The sequence below is a fragment of the Dermacentor albipictus genome, chromosome 4 (genome assembly GCF_038994185.2).
Source record: "Dermacentor albipictus isolate Rhodes 1998 colony chromosome 4, USDA_Dalb.pri_finalv2, whole genome shotgun sequence".
In the NCBI taxonomy this organism is placed as follows: domain Eukaryota; kingdom Metazoa; phylum Arthropoda; class Arachnida; order Ixodida; family Ixodidae; genus Dermacentor; species Dermacentor albipictus.
In genome coordinates, this window is record NC_091824.1 from 12727473 (window position 1) to 12744586 (window position 17114).

A 17114-nucleotide genomic window follows, 5' to 3' on the forward strand; every position below is an offset into this window, starting at 1 on the left:
TATCGCTTAGAGGAGAAACCTTTCAGTTTTCATGTTTTTGTTAGTTTTTGACGCACATGTTTATTCTACAGGACGTATTTCGGTCCTTTTTTGTTGTGCCGGGCTGTGTATGCTGCGCATCCATGGCTTTTTCTTTGTGAAGTTGGCCAGTGTGTTTAAAATCTTCGTCTTCACGAATAAACTTCTACTTGAGTCAGCGTTCATGTGTGTTCCTACCTTAATTCATCCTTCTCGTCTCTGTTTGGGTGGTTGTGAAATATAAATGTACACCGAATTGGCAAAGTGTCCATAGAATTGATACGTGAAGTTATTTGCGCTGTTTATTTCAGGAAGAACGCTATAGGGTCTTATCTTCTCTTTGTTTTTGACAGTGAGTACATTTTTCTAGTTCAATTTCAAGGAGTCCCCTGAGGAAGCCAATAAGAGTGATGGTAACTTCCTCTGTGTGTAAGATTTATGAATTTCATCCATTCAAGGCATGACATGGCACATACCTGATTGTACGGTGCAAGCATTCATAGTAAGATCTACTTTTCGGTTCTCATGACGCTTCTTTGTACTGCGCTGCATTCTCCAGGCACATGAACCTTTTTATGCTCTAAGTGCATGCGTTCTTTTTCTATATGTTGGAGCGAAAATTGTAAACTTAAATATGCATATATATCATTTTCCTTGTAATCTTTTTCAACATGGGTGCGCTGTAGCTCCCTCTGTCTTGCAGTTACTGCTTTGTCCCAATTTTTATACAACCTTTATTTTATGCAGCAAAATTCTGGTGCTATTTTAATAACATTTTATCTGCGAAATTGAGGTAATTGGTGTTTCGTATATGATTTATTTGCGTTTTTCACTGTCTCAGCAATCGGGCTGTCGAGTCATTGGAACCTTTTCTCATACTGTAAGACTATTTCTGGGGTGCTTGATACTGAAAGTGCAGGTGACCATTTATTTGGCTGTTTGGAATTGTGTTAGCCATGTGTTACTACCAATTTTCTGTGCTAAATAATTATTTTTTCTCTTATCGTTCAAGGTATTAGCCTTTCCTTATCTCTTTATTGACTGAGGTAGCACTTAGTTGCTGGGTATAGGAAAAAAGGCCCCAAAAAGGGCTTTAATTAGCTTTGTGCAAGTCCAGAAAGATTACCTGAAAATGAGCTCACTAAATTGAGGAAATGCCACTAACGAACTCCTCTGTACCCCAAATTAACATAATCAAATGGTGTACGGTTTGTTCTTGACTTGTGCCGGGGAGATAAGCTGCTTTCGTTACACAAAAGCTTTACAAGTTTATTTCTGAAGAAAGCAATCCTGGCTTGTCAGAAACACGATTCTGGTGTTCATCATGCCCGACAACTTTCTAAATGATGTCTCGTCAAATAATAGCTAAGGTGAGTGATGTTATTTTATGAAATAATTGGGCAACATGAAAATATATATCTCTCGAGGACAAAGCTCAGGCAAGTCTACTTTGGTACTTCATTAAATTTTAATCGCGGTGAAAGACGTGTGCTAAAGGTTGCATATATTTACGTGAAGTCATTTGTTTCAAGTTGGTCATTTTGCCTTCTCACAGTCAGCCGTAGCTCTTCCTGTGATGTGTTAGTGTGCGCAACATTTTAATGTAACATATTCAGATGTGTTTTGTGTATTCACATGCAAGCAGCTCCAAGTGTTCATGTGTTCAAAGTTGGTTGTTTTGGGCTGCTGAGCACGAGGTCGCGGGATTGAATCCCGGCCACGGCGGCCGCATTTAGATGGGGGCGAAATGCGAAAACACCCGTGTGCTTAGATTTAGGTGCACGTTAAAGAACCCCAGGTGGTCAAAATTTCCGGAGTCCTCCACTACGGCGTGCCTCATAATCAGAAAGTGGTTTTGGCACGTAAAACCCCAAATATTATTATTAAAGTTGGTTGTTACAAGGGTATGCTTAAGCCTTGCCTTTTGAGTCGCTTTGCCTCCTAGTCATAAACTTAAGTCGAAAGTGAAGAGCACAATGATCGTTTTGATTGGATTCATATGTATAGGTTTTTTCAGATGTATTTACACTGCTAGAGTGCTGTAGGTACTAGCGTGTGTCTCCAGGTTCAATGTAGTGGTGCCTTATGTACTGTAATAATGTTTCATGTGCAAACATCTTTAGTGTATATAAAGGTACTTCAAGTTGATCAGTCTCCTTTGATTTTGTTTGTGTTTGGGAAAGTTATGAGCAGGCACCGGGGCATGCAAGTGTGAACAGCGAAGCAATTTCAATATATGAATAAAAATACACTAGCCCAACGAAACGTCAATCATATTTCAATGGCGACTTCTGAAATCTCAATGGCATCTCAACTGTGCCACGATATGCTTTTCAATGCTGTGGCAATAATAACTCAACAACACGTCAACAAAACTACCACAACGTTAGTTCAACGCAGAATAAATGGTAACTCAACAACCATTCAACAAAACGAACACAATGGGCCGTTTAAGCACAATGGACTTTCAATGGTACCTTAACAATTATTCAACATTGAGGTACCCAATGGTGTTTCAATTCGATTTCAGTGGCCAATATTCAAGAGTGCTCAACACTCAACCCAACAATTCTCCAACATACTCGCAATAATTCCACAATAAAAAACTCAACATTGACCAACAATATTTCAATGCCTTCTCAATAATTTTTTTTGTACGGGAACGCAAGCACAATATAGCCGACCAAGCGCAACAAAACGCAAACAATTATTTTTATTTGCAATTTGAACCCCCGCCATTCAGAAGATCAAATCCAGCATCAAAGAGAACAAAGCAAGGGGTGCGAAAGGGCACCTGCTACCGAAGTTTCCCATGTGGTAGGCTCCTTACCTGATGCGCGTGCTCTTGTCACAATTTTTTCCTAGAATCGTCATCTCTTTTAACCGGGCCACAAAATCCGCACACTTGCTAACGTACGCAACTAAATGTGCGTATTTAACACCTAGCTTATTTTTTTCAGTTTTTGAGCGTGTTCCTCTAAGCGGTCACTGACACAGCGACAAGTTTCGCCGACGTAAAACATCCCGCATGACATGGGAATACAATACACCTCTCCAGTGGAACATTTCACTAACGGCAGTTGGCGGTTCTCCTGGAATATACGTTTTCTGGGGTTACAGATACGTGGACACAACTTTCGCAGCTTATTTGGGGCAAAGAAACAAATTGGCACGCCGTGCCTACTTGCCACCTTATTAAGGTTGTGGGAAAGCTTATGGATGTAAGGGACCCCCTCAAGCTTTCGTGCCTTCCGTTGATTCTGAGCCGTTGTACTTCCTGATACACCCTTGAATGTTTGAAGGAGGGTTGCTGAAACGGCAGTCAAGACCGAGAAGGGGAACCCTGCAGCCAAAAGACGACTTACCTGATTATTAAGACTGGACTTAATCTGACGAGGACAATTTTTGGAGAGCCGAGCCCATACACAACACCACTCTCTTAATTTTCTTGTAGTGTGCCGAGTCAAAGGGCAGCAACTCCTTCTTAGCCCGTATATGTATACGCCGTAGCCCCAGCAAACGTGTCCATCACAGAACGTGATTTTTAGGCTTAAAAGCTGTAAAACTGAAAGGTCCGGGAGTTCATGGGTGAAACGCTACCTACGTCCATGTTTGCTAAAAATAGATAAAACTTCGCATACAGTAGAGGGGTAGGTGAAAGCGGGCGGCTCTTTTATAAGCAGTAAAAAATCATCAACATACATAAAGTATTTTAAAACCGGCACCCCATTAAACAGTTGTTCTAGTGTGCCATCCACTTTGGCCAGAAAAATGTCACTACGCAAGACCGTATGCAGGCGCCATCGCGCTGCAAAAACGGCTCCTCATGAAATACAATAAAAGTAGAGTTCAAATAAAACTGCAATAAATATAGAAAATTATCAGCGGAGAAACCGACGGTGTTCTGAAAGGATACGTCCCCGTTATCTTCAATGGACTCTTTGACACACACTAGCAGTTGATTGTGTGGAACAGAAAAAAACAACTCCTGCACGTCTACCGGGAAACCGAAACTAACATGATCATTTCCCTCTAAAAACTGTGCTACTGTGGCAGATTTCTTTTTTGTTTTTTTGCGAGAAATGGGTCGCTCACAACAAGCGTCTTGAGGTTCTTTAGCAAAAACTGGCTATAACACTTCTGCCACGATCCCTCTTCACTAACAATACTCCTAAACGGAACTTCGGGCTTGTGTCTTGGTTGGGAAAAACATTCCCAAGCGCTTCACTTTGCTAATAAATATGTCCCTGGCAAGCTTGCCTAGGTCTAATTGCTTACAAAACTCGACGAACTTGGTTTCAACACGCACTTCACTTTTCTTCACGGGGACAAAGTTCTCATTAACCGCTACTAAATCGTTTTCATAGTAAATTCCCTTGAGTAAAACGGCGAACCCACCCTCTTTTTCAGCTTGCGTAAGCATCAGGTCGTTGCTCTTAAAAAAAAAGATACTACATCATTAAACAATCTAGTGCAGTGCAAGTCCGAGGTTCTTGGAGCAAATTTTCGCAGACAGTCAACACCTTCAAGAAGGCAGCAGTCCCGATTATTTTTTGCCTTATCGGCCACATTTCGATTCATTGCAATGAGATCATGCGGAGGAACATCAGCTTGGACCCCAAATTTAGGGCCTTTCTGCAGAAGACGCATAATCTTCTCTGGCATATGGACGTCCCCCGTGACGCTGACGTTGCTTCCACCTTGCGTCATATTCTTGTCTCCTGTACACCGGAGCAACTTTCAAGATGCACCTCCACCTGCACTCCATGAGCTAGCTGTGCCGCTAGGCGCTTCAAATATGCGAGCTTCTTAATCGCGAGCCAGTCAGGATGGTCTTCAAGACACAGAAGACGCAACCAGTCCTAAAAAAGTCGGACTTATGGCCACAGTTGTGAGCGACTTATTCTGCAAAGTCTTTTCACATGCCCCCACACTGGTTTCATAGGGTCGAAGAGGGCACTTACTACATTAGGGACGAGTCCTTTCCGGATGCAAAAGGCGAAGCGTCTTGCCTGGCATATGTTGCATGAACAATGTGACTCCGTAGAAGGGCGATGGTGGAAGAGGAAGGTGAAACACAAAAAGAAGGGCCCACTATACAAGAAATGAACCTCATCAATACTTCTTTTGTACTTTTGGACACGCTGGACTCAGAAAACGGAGTCCAGCGTGTTGTAGCAGCAGCAGTTGCATTCTCAAGCACGCATCTAAGCAAGCTTCTTTGGTTTCACAGGCTAGCTGCATCAGCTGTCCCCTCGATAGCTTCGGTGACTACGTGGCTGATCATCCTTGGATCTTACACGTGCGTGCGCGGCACTGACTACCCTGCTGGTCTCGGCGCGCACTCCGCTGAAACCACCCCTGAGCTGCACTCGACGCAGTCCGGATTCCGGCCATAAAAGCCGTCCCGGCGAGGGCATCGCTGTTGTAGCAGCAGCAGTTGCATTCTCAAGCACGCATCTAAGCAAACTTCCTTGGTTTCACAGGTCGGTTGCTTTTATTACTCTCGATGTATTTTTTTAGAATTTGTCAATTTCTGCAATTACTGCTGCTACTGTTGCTGCTATCGTTCTTCTCTGCTTTTGTGCTCACATTGTGTTAACTATTTAGCCATCCTCGTAATGCCCACAAATGCAGAACATTGTAAGCGAATGGACGAGCTCGAAGCTATATTCAAACATCGGTTGAATGAATTAGTCGACTGGCTTGTTATTAGCATACAAACTAAGCTTCAGGACACAGGCTTAGACTTCGGTGCGATGAGGACTGAAGTTGGTCGCATGGATGACAGCCTAGAGCTTCTAAACGAAGCAGTCGAGTCAACCCGGTCTCAACAGCTTGAGTTATCTGCGGTAAGCCGCGTTCTGAAAGCGGAAAACGAGGCCCTTCAAAGGAAAGTCGCTGACCTTGAGCAATACTCAAGATTAAATAGCTTGGAAATAAAGGGGGTGTCCTGTACCCAGGGGGAAGATTGTACCGCAATCCTGACTGCCATCGGCGGCAAAATAAACTGTACAGTCTTATACCCCTGTCACGCGGACGCGGCTAAAGTCCTTTTAACTCCCTTCAACCAAGAACGTCTTTATCTAGAGGGAGATGCGTGCCGTGTCACACGGCAGTCCTTTAGCAAAGCAACTTTAAGGAAGTTCCTCCCTTGCAGACTGAAGGGAGTACTCCTGTTCCCAGCGTGCTTGAATTTCAAATCAAGAAATCACCCTCATTTTTATTAATTTCACTTTTACCAGCAATTATAACGGTTTTTATTGCATATAATATAGTATTTGAGCACTGACAAATATATTTGAGTTGAGCAGCAACATTCGACTCTCGAACCGGGCGTTCTCGGAATGGCTGCTGCGTTTGCCCTGACTTCGCCAATTTTTGTTGTTTTGGTCAACGCGATCGCACGTCTCGCGCATGCGGAATGAGGGATTCACGTCTTTTCCAAGACTTTTTAGCAATATATAACGTGTTTCTTTCATGACTGCGTACGAGGTGAGCAGCGCCTAATGGGCCCCCAGCGGCAGCTTTCAAATGTTCGCTTATAGGCCGTGCGACAGGGAGCTAACTCCTTTGAGGTGAAACTCCCTTGCGGTCGTTTAAGGGAAGGAAGTTTGAAGGAGGTCCGAGTTGCCCGTGTGTCACGGGTATTAGCCATAGATGTCGACACAGTTCATCGCGTACCAGCAGTCTGGTCAAAAGAATATAATCGTGCGGTTTTGCTCTCGAGCAAAAAAATAAAAAAAAAATCTGAATTCATGAAGAAGGCGCGAAGGGCCCGACTGAATACCCGAAGTACAGGTTTTCAGGAAAGCACTCGCAGGCGATATTCGTCAATGAGCATCTATCGCCAGACAACAAGCGTTTGTTCTCAAGGACACTTGCCTTAAATAAGGAAAAAGGTAGGCAGTTCATCTGGACAGAAAATTGTCATATCAAAGTGCGGAAATCTCCCGATAGTCGGGTATTTCGCATCGCTTCTGATTCCGATCTATCTATCATTACCTAACTTTGCATAAGCCTTCCAACTTTCAATCTTGAAGCTGTGTCCAATGGCTTCGTACTTCTTACCTGAAGAACTTGAGGCTTATTTTTCATCGCACTGCCATTCACTGATCCATTTCAATGTGTGAAGTCTGAAAAAAAAAAAACATGGATGGCGCCACGAATTTTTTGTCATCTACCCATCATAATTCCTCTGTTATTTGCGTTAGTGAAACCTGGCTCTCCGCATCTCACAATAACTTGTATAGCTTTCCTTCCTACTCATCCGAATACTGCCACTATGATAACAGTAATCATGGTGCTGCTGCTATTTTTGTGTCCTCAGAGTTGCGTTTTCATATGCGATCTGACTTGACACTCAACGTGGCGAACTGTGAATCTGTCTGGGACGAATTTAACGCTACATTCTTTCCACAAGATAAGAAAAACCTAATAGTTGGCTGCATCTATCGTTTACCCTCATCATCTGGAAGCGCGTTTTGCTTAGCCCTAGGTAATTTACTGCGTATTTTAACATTCGAACAGAAAAATGTCATTATCAAGGGCGATATTAATGTTAACCTTTTAGATACATCCAACCCACTACTTAATGATTAAATTAGCTGCTTAAATGGGTTCGGATATGAAAAGCCAATTACTCTTCCAACTCGTTGTCCCACGAATAAACAGGGCACGCTTATCGACATAGTATCCAATCTTCTTACTAACCCTGACTGTGGTGTTGTCGAAGCTTCAATACCCGATAATTAGCCAGCATTCGTGCGCTTGACTTCTACTGCTAGTACTACCGATGCAAGCGTCACCTGAAAAAAAGTTTAATTCATCAATTTTTATTGAAATAATTGCCGCATTAGACTGGTCCCCAATAATGGTACGTGATAACCCTGAAACTGCCTATAGCACATTCTCACAAATAATTTCTAATGCTATTTCAGATTCCACGGCACTACTGAATTGAAAAAAAAACGTTTTCAGCTCCCCGTAACCCATGGTTATCCACCAGTTTGCTAAATTGCTCAAGGAAAAAATTATAACCTTTACAGAAAAAAAAAACAGCCATTTAACCCTTTGAGGGTCGTTTCCGTAAATATACGGCGCCGCGAACAGGTCCGAAAATGGTCGAAGCCGTATATTTACGGCTCCGTCTGTACGTTTAAAACACGCGCCGATTTCCTAACTTTTTCTTGCCTGGCATGTGCTGCCACTATGTGGGAATACATGCAATTTTTTTCTCGCGTCTCTCTCTTTCGGTTTTCGTTGTATAGTTGTTGTTTTGCTCCGGAGCGTCTGCTACCGCTGGCGCATTGGCGCTCTCGCGGGCGCGCGGCGGTTAGTTTTGGTTTTGTTCCGCAGGCGGTTTCGGCTTCTTTCGCTCGCAAAACTGTTGGCTCTCTCGACTCAAAGGGTGACCGCCTGTTACTCGCTCGTTTGTTGCTCACAGGGGTCCGCATACGAAGGATGCCGCCGTGCATGCGTTTCCTTTTTTGGCACTTTATTCAGAAGTACCCTCCCACGGCTGCTCAGGCAAGCAGTACCCAGAGGAGGTGCCACGTATGCGCCAACACCGCTCGGCAGCAAAAATATCGCAAGGACACAAGGTACATGTGCGCTGAGTGCAACAAATCGCTCTGTGTGGACCCATGCTTCAAGGACTACCACACGCTGAAGAAATATTAGTGCAAGAGGAACATTTGAGACTTGCAAAAAATTTTCATGGGCGCGTTCCTCTTGTGTATTTTTCTCGTGTGGACATTGTGTATAACAATGCGCCAATTTTTTGTTTTCTTATAACTTTATTTGCTATTTTTTATTGTTTTTCATGAGTAAAGAGTACATATATGCCAACGCAAAACATCTTTTTCTCCCTTTACGGTCACTGTAGAAAAATTACGGTAAATTTTTTTTCGAGATAGGTCCCTCTGAAGAATTTAAATGTGCAATAAAAAAATCGACCCTGGGTGGTCGCATATGGCGAAAAAAATCGACCCTCAAAGGGTTAACACTGCACTTCACGGAAGATATAATAAATATTCTAACTTACTAGGAAAATTAAACAGGCTAAAACGATGTATTATGAAAATGAAATTAAGTCTACAGGTAATGATGTCAAAAAGCAATGGAAAGTATTAAACTCTTTTTTAGGTCGATCCAATCATAATTCCGAAATAACTATGATACAATCGGGGGATCTTCTCCTTGATAATTCCTTGGACATTGCAAACTCCTTCATGAATTTCTTCAGTGCAGATAATAAAGGGTGCGACGATTCATTGACCGAGACTTACCCCCATGTGCCTTACAGCTTTTTCCTTCATTCCGCAACACCTGAAGGCATAGTCACAGTCATTTCCAGTCTAAAAAATAGAGGGCCTGGTCTCGATAACTTCAGCCCATCTCTCATAAATATGATAGCGTACCTAATATCTGAAATATTCTGTCACATAGTGAACCTTATCTTTAAAACAGGAATCTATCCAAGTTTTTGAATTGAATTGAATATATCTTTATTTCCAACAGATTGGGGGAGACAGGGAACAAAAGCTGCAAGTGCAGCTTGAAAAAACATCCTGCCTTTGAAGAAAGTCAAAATAATCCCTGTTTTCAAGAAGGGAGATAAGTGACTAACATCTAACTACCGCCTTATTGCTATACTTTCATTCTTTAGTAAAACTATCGAAAAAATAATCGTAACGCGCTTATTTCGTATCCTATCACCAAACCAATTTGGGTTTAGGGAGGGTTACTCAACTGATTTGGCATTAATATTTTTAACAGACAAGATTCGGCAGGCAATTGACACTGGAAATTCTTCTGGCGCATTATTTATTGACCTTTCTAAAGCGTTCGATTCACTTGTTCATAATATCCTTTTTGCTAAATTAGACTCTATTGGTATAACTGGCCCGGCACTGCAATTATTACGTAACTATTTGAAAGATAGAGCATATACTGTATCAATATCCAGCACTTACTTGCGCCCTAAAACAACTAACATTGGTGCACCCCAAGGATCTATATTAGCACCTCTTTTGTTTTTAATGTACAGTCGACCAAAAAAGTTTACGGACCAAGAGATCTGACAAAAAGCTGAATATCTCCTCAGTCTCAAAACACAGACTGTTATTCCCATTTCCAGCCTTTTGTGGCATATGCGAACAACATTGTGATGCACAATTTTACTGGCTGCTTTTAAAGGCTGCTCGTATATTTTGAATTTTCTGAGATCCAGTGGTCCGTAAACTTTTTTGGTCGACTGTACATAATTGACCTCCCACAGTACCTAAAGTCCTCTGACTGTATCCTTTACGCTGACGACACTACCATCTTCTCCTCAGACAAAAGTATTGATTCAGTAATTTGTCAGCTTAACCACGACGCGGCTAATATTGTAACCTGGTGTCGACTAAACAGACTACACATTTATACTGCCAAATCTAACTTCGTCGTCTTCTCAGCTCAACAAAAGCATATCTCAGGAGCAGACGACAAGGAGTGCGCGCGCCGTGGCGGATTCCGTGCTGGAAGAAGGAAAACAACGACGCCGAAGAGCGTCCGGTACGAGAACGCGCGGTGCATGGAAAACAACAAAAAGAAGAAAAGCAACCAATTAGAAAAGACCACGGGGCGTCAGGCAGCCAATCCGAGAATGCCTAATCAGCCAGAAAGAAGAAAAAGCGTGGTGCGCTGGCAGAAATGGGAGACGCCAGGAGAGTCCCAGGAAGCGACGGCAGGAGGAGGTCAACCACCGGAGCGGGCGTTGAAGACGGGCCGTCGGGTTCCGGACCCGAGCCACCAGGACTTCACCCGACCGGGGCCTCCTGCCAACTTGTTCCTGTGCGTCGTCCGTCTACCTGAGCGTGCCGCCAGCTCCTCAAGGCCGGTGAGCTTCTGCGCCCGTGGGCAGCACGAGAGCAGTCGGGCTACGGGCCCGAGTTCTACGCCAGCTGCCCGGCCAGAACGCCGCCCCCGTCTGTCGTGCCGCCTGCTGCCCGAGGCCGGCGTTCGAGCTTCTGTGCCCGTGGGCAGGGCAAGAGCAGTCGGGCTACGGGCCCGAGCTCTACACCCAGCTGCCCGGCCAGAACGCTGCCGACGTCTACTCCTGCCACCAAGCCGCCCGCTTTACCTCGCCTAGCCAGAGCTGGCGCGCTCCGATCGCCCGGTCGGTCAACTTACACCGCGACCTCTGGTGAGACCGGCGCCCCTCCTTTCGCCAGCTTGTTGCCGCGTCGCCGCGTCGAGACTGTTGTGTGTCCCTGCCGTCGGGGCAAGCCCGGACTGGCGCACTACTCAGCTCCATACTAGCCCCAAATGTGTGTCTTGATGTGTGAGAGTTTCTTTTATGTTTGCTATTTTCTTCTATTTATTTTTTAGCCTTCTTTAGTTCCATTAAACGTTTGTGTGTGTGTTCGAAACGAACGGCTTTGTCCTCAATTGGATTCTCGGAGGCTCCGCCTAAGAGAACCATCAGAACCATTGAGTACACGAACCTCTGCCCCCATATTAGGGTCATCACACAGGGAACGATTGCAGAGTCCGGTAGATTAGGGTCGGCAATGTAGAGTGAACGCCTCCTCTCGAAAAAATAATCCATGACTGTCCCTTCTCTGTGTGTGAAAGCTATTGCGTCGTCCCCTCTGTCAACCGGATTTCGCTCAAAAGCAGAAAGAAAACTATCTTTCCACTTGTGCCATGAATCACGGCATTGACTTGCGATTCGCATGTCCCACCATTTTCTGGCATTACCAGATAAAAAACGGCGCATGTTACACACTATGTCGTCCAATGACGTCCAGTGGTTTTGCGCACATGCGTATTCATAAAATCTGAGCCACAAGGTGGCGGCATTAGACACCCCATCAAAACTATCGGGCTTGAACTCTTCTTGATGTGCTTTCTGTGCTCTTAGTGAGTCGCTAACTGCTTCGAGAATCACCCGCTGTTGTTCATACTGCGTGGTCTGCTGCTGAAACAGCGCTTGCAACAAGGTGTTATTCGTGTGCTCAATCTCGTTCTTGGAATCTATCCTTGAATGTCCCGGAAACATAACCTCAAATTCAGACATAGAAGCATCGATTCTGCTCTTACTTGCCACACCTTTCTCAACGAAGGCCGCTTCGTTCAGTTGACTCTTGTCAGTGATGATGCGAAGCAGTTCCAATGAAGTCGCTGATTCCTGAAGAAGCACTGGATCTTCGCCATCAAGCTGGTAGGTCTTCGCGGTCGTCTGCCCATCTGTTCTTCTTGCAAGGTCACTTCAAGCCACGTGATCGGCTACGCCAAATATAAAGTACGAGTTAAAATACACTCATTTATTTACAGGTATCCATCTTGATCACTTCTTTCTCTTCCTCTTCCCCTCCTGTTCTTGAATGAATGAATGAATGTTTATTTCATCTTGAATACACTTTCAAGAAAGGTGCAGGGGCAAAAGGCGCACAGCGCCTGACAGGGGCCCCTGTACCCCCAATATATGTCTCTTCTGTCTTCTTCTTCTTCGCCGGAACGTCACAAATACTTTACAGCGTTAGCTAGTGACTAACTTAATGTAGTGTATTGCTTGTTTGCATATAGATGCTTTGTATTTACATATCCTACTCATTTGTAATGGGAGGTTCCCTGTACAGTCTGTTGACTATGGGACCTCCATCTGTATCTATGTATAATCCCCATTTGTAACCGTATTATTATGCCCAATAAAGAACTCTAAAAATGTCGTTGGTGTTCCTTCTTGACCACTTTTCAATAATGACTTACCTAAAATGTTAACAGACAACCCCAAGAAATTTTGGAAAGTTATTAACACAAGTAACACACGCACTGTAACTCTTGTTGATGATATGGGTGAAATCATGCCTGAAACTGAGTGCCCACTCATATTTAACAACGCATTTTCGTCAGTATTTTCTAATGATAATAACGTGCCATTGACTAATGTCCCCTGCAACATAGTTTCTAGCATGCCGAGCGTGGTGTTTTATCCTGATGGTGTTTTGCGCATAATTGAAAAACTTAAACTTTCATCCTCAGCATGTATAGATGGTATAAACTCTAAACTACTAAAAAATACAAAATATATTTCTTCATCATTTTTGTGTCTTATATTCTCGCAGTCACTTTCTACAGGTTCCATGCCTCACGACTGGAAGGTGGGGAAGGTCATTCCCATCTACAAGTCTCGTAATAAGAACACACCGCTAAATTATCGACCCATCTCTCTAACTAGTTTCCCTTGCAAAATCATGGAACACGTCATCTACTCCCTGATCATAAATCATTTGGACGCGAATCAATTTTTTCATTCGGCACAGCATGGGTTCCGCAAGGGTTTTTCTACCGAAACGCAACTAGCTCTATTTCTACACGACTTACATGTAAACCTTGACTCTAACCAACAAACTGACGCTATTTTTCTGGACTACGAAAAGGCCTTTGACAAAGTTTCTCACCGCCACTTACTACTAAAGCTTTCTTCTTTGAACTTACACAGTGACGTACTCAAATGGCTCGAAGCATTCCTGACTGATCGCTACCAATTCGTTTCTGTAAATGACAAATCATCCACTCTTCTCCCTGTAACTTCTGGAGTCCCTCAGGGATCAGTTCTCGGTCCTCTTCTTTTTTTTAATTTATATTAACGATTTACCCCAACACGTGTCTTGTAAGATACGAATTTTCGCCGATGACTGCGTGATTTACCATCCAGTTTCTAATGCTACTGACGAAAACACCTTGCAACAAAGTCTTAACAACGTGCAGTCTTGGAGTGAAAATTGGCTGATGACTCTTAATCCCAACAAATGTAAACATATGTCTTTTACCCGTCGCCGTAACCCTTTCCTGTCCTCTTATACCATAGTAAACGTTCCCTTAGAATCAGTAGAATCATTTAAGTACTTGGGCGTCACACTTTCTCGTGATCTCAGTTGGGGTACGCATATTTCCAACATACTTTCATCAGCTAACAGAACTTTTGGCTTCATGAGACGACACTTGCGTGGCGCCCCGCAGAACGTCAAACTACTAGCTTTCAAATCCCTTATCAGACCGAAAGTCGAATACGCATCACCCATCTGGAATCCATATCAAGTCTATCTAGTTAACGAGCTCTAGTCCTTTCAAAACCGCGTCGTCAGATACATCCATTCCTCATACTCATACGACGTAAGCGTATCATCCTTAAAAGCAAAATCTGATTTACAGCCCCTTGCACGTCGCCGTGCTACTGCTAGCCTTTGCCTCTTTCATAAGTTTTTTTACAGTACCTTATTTCACGAGCCATATATCACACCACCAGCACGCATATCTCTACGAACTGGGCACCCATTACAAGTCTTACGCCCACGCTCCCACACAACTACATTTTCCTCGTCTTTTTTTTCCCGCACAGCATCAGATTGGAACGCCCTTCCCCACCACGTAGCTGCAATCACTTGCCCGACATCGTTTCTGGAAAATGTGTCCTTGTTGGCTAATCATTAACTTGCTTTCTCAAGTGTTATTATTTCTGTTGTTTTGCACTTGCGAAAATGTAGCTTCCATGTACAATTTTTTCTGTATACCTGTGTTTATTTTTGTATATTCAACTGTACCCACCCCTTATGTAATACCCCTAGCAAAGGGGTCTTTAAGGAAATAAAACTGAACTGAACTGAACTGAACAACTTTGTGAATGTGTCTGAAGCAGGAAGCAGATTGGGGTGCTTGGAACTTTCCCGGAGGTTGCTGAACTGAAGACGACCTCCCAAGCGAAGAAGCCCTAATTCATCGTGATATGGACTGAACCGCTGGAGTGTAATGTCCATTCTGCTGACATCCGGTACAAACACGTTATCTTGTGTTCGACGTATCCTATAAAGTTCAGCCCCTTGTACTTCAGTTGCGTCTAAAGGTCCCTTCTTTCTGGCGTCTGTGTACCTGCAATTTCTAGCAAATCGTTGTATCCACGCAGTTATACGCATCAGTCGGTTATAAGAGCTGTAGTCGTTGATGTTTACAATTGTAAGCACTGGTCGAGCAGCTGCTTTAAAACACGCAGTTTCCTCTTCTAGGCCGACAGTATCCTGAATTGCTGCTGTTGTACAGGCAGTTTCTTCTATTTCGACTGTATCCTCGGTGTAGCAGGGCTCGTCGAATGTCGTCTCAGTGTAGAGAAAGTTTGGTCCTTTCCACCAAATTGAACTTCGTAATAGTTGCTCGGCAGTGGGTGTTAGGTTGCTCGTCCCATTTCTTCTGCAGGGCTTCCCCTCTTGCTTTTCTCCTTTCGATGTTATATGCGGGATGCATGTTCCGCGGAATGGGGTACACGTTGATGCGTCTCCTCACATCACGTGGTACCTCTTCCCTTTGATCTATCGTATAGGGCAGAACAATATGGATCTTTTCGAGCAGATCTCTACCTGGTTTTGTGAGTGCGAGCCTATTGAGTTGTGAAAGGTATTGTGCTTCCCACATCTCTTTGAGGGTATTATGTACTCCTAGAGCCATGAGCTAACACCCTCTATGTGGACGCCGCAGGGCCAAAGAATGGAGTGGTGACCATTGTGGTCTCAACGCCTTCAGGATTGATGGTGAATTGCGCCTCGATGAAAACGTGCAACCCCACTCACGCAGAGGAAGCAGCTATTGCATTAGCTATAGCATCTAACCCCAACGCCGATGTGCTCACTGACTCCCAGAACGCCTGTCGCAACTTCAATAATGGATTAATTCACAGGTCAGGGTTGTCATTGCTGACTAAGCATCCACCCAGCCAAGCCTCAGTCATCTGATTTCCCGGTCACCTGGAACTACCAGGAGGAAACGAAGCCGCTCACAGGCATGCCCGAGCTCTTCTATACCGGGCGTCTCCCCCTGATGACCGTGAAGAGTGCTGGGACCTAACGGCTTTAGCAGTGCATGCTGAAAATTTCGCACCATACAGAACAGCCAGGAAGGAGTACCCAACACCACATAAATCCCTCAACAAGTTGGAAGAGAACACTCTTAGGAGACTACAAACTAATAGATACCCAACGCCAGCTAAGTTACACCAGTGGTACCCTACACTATACTCCCCGCAATGCCCACACTGTGGAGAGGTAGCTAACCTCCACCACATGGTGTGGGCTTGCCAATTTAATCCCATAGTTGACCCCATTCCAAATCCCTCAAAAGAGCAGTGGGAGGCTATTCTGCTCAGCGATGATCCTGACCGTCAGCGCTGACTGGTGGGGAGGGCCAGCGCAGCAGCAGTAACCAGTGGGCTACCGGAATAGGCGGCCCACCCACGAGTTATATGAATATCCTGCAAATAAAGATGTTTTCAATCGATCAATCAATGCTCCGCAGTGGATCCTCTAGACAGTAAATCGGCTGGATTTTGATCACCCGGACAATGTCTCCACATGTTCATATCAGTTAGGGAGAGTATCTCTGTAACTCGGTTTGCTACTAACTTTCCCCAGCGTTTCGCTGAACGGCGTAGCGAAAGAATCACGATCATAGAATCTGTCTACATAACTGTTTCAATGCCCTCTAGATTTAGGGCACGTCTGCAACGAGGTCTCCCATCAGTTCTAATCGTGGCACAGTTATCTTTTGTAGAGGTGTGACACTCGACTTGGCTAGCAGTAGCTGAACTGTTGCGGCTCCCTTGCAGTCTCGTGTCTGAAGGTAAAACACGGCGCCGTACGCAACTGGGCTAGCGTCACTAAAGGCCTTGATGGTAACCTGCACATTCTTGTCCGGGTGTGTTTGACTAAAATGTCTAACTTCTAGCTGATTAAAAGTTCTGAGGCCTTTAGTCCACGCTGTCCACTCTATAAGAAGGGACTCAGGAAGTGGTGCGTCCCAGGCGTATTTCTCTAAGCACAGCCTTTGTATAAATAACTTGACTACCAGTACGAACGGTGTTAAGAATCCAAAAGGATCGTACATGAGTGAGGCGAAGCTTAAGATCTGCCTCTTCGTAACCTTTTGTTCGCTCAGTGATTCAAGCATCTTCGTTAGTGATAGCTTTAAGATGTCTTTGTCGGTATCCCAAACGAGACCAAGAATCTTCCTTTCGTTTTATAAATCGAACTGTACCTTTAAGTCTCTACTATTGTAAAAGT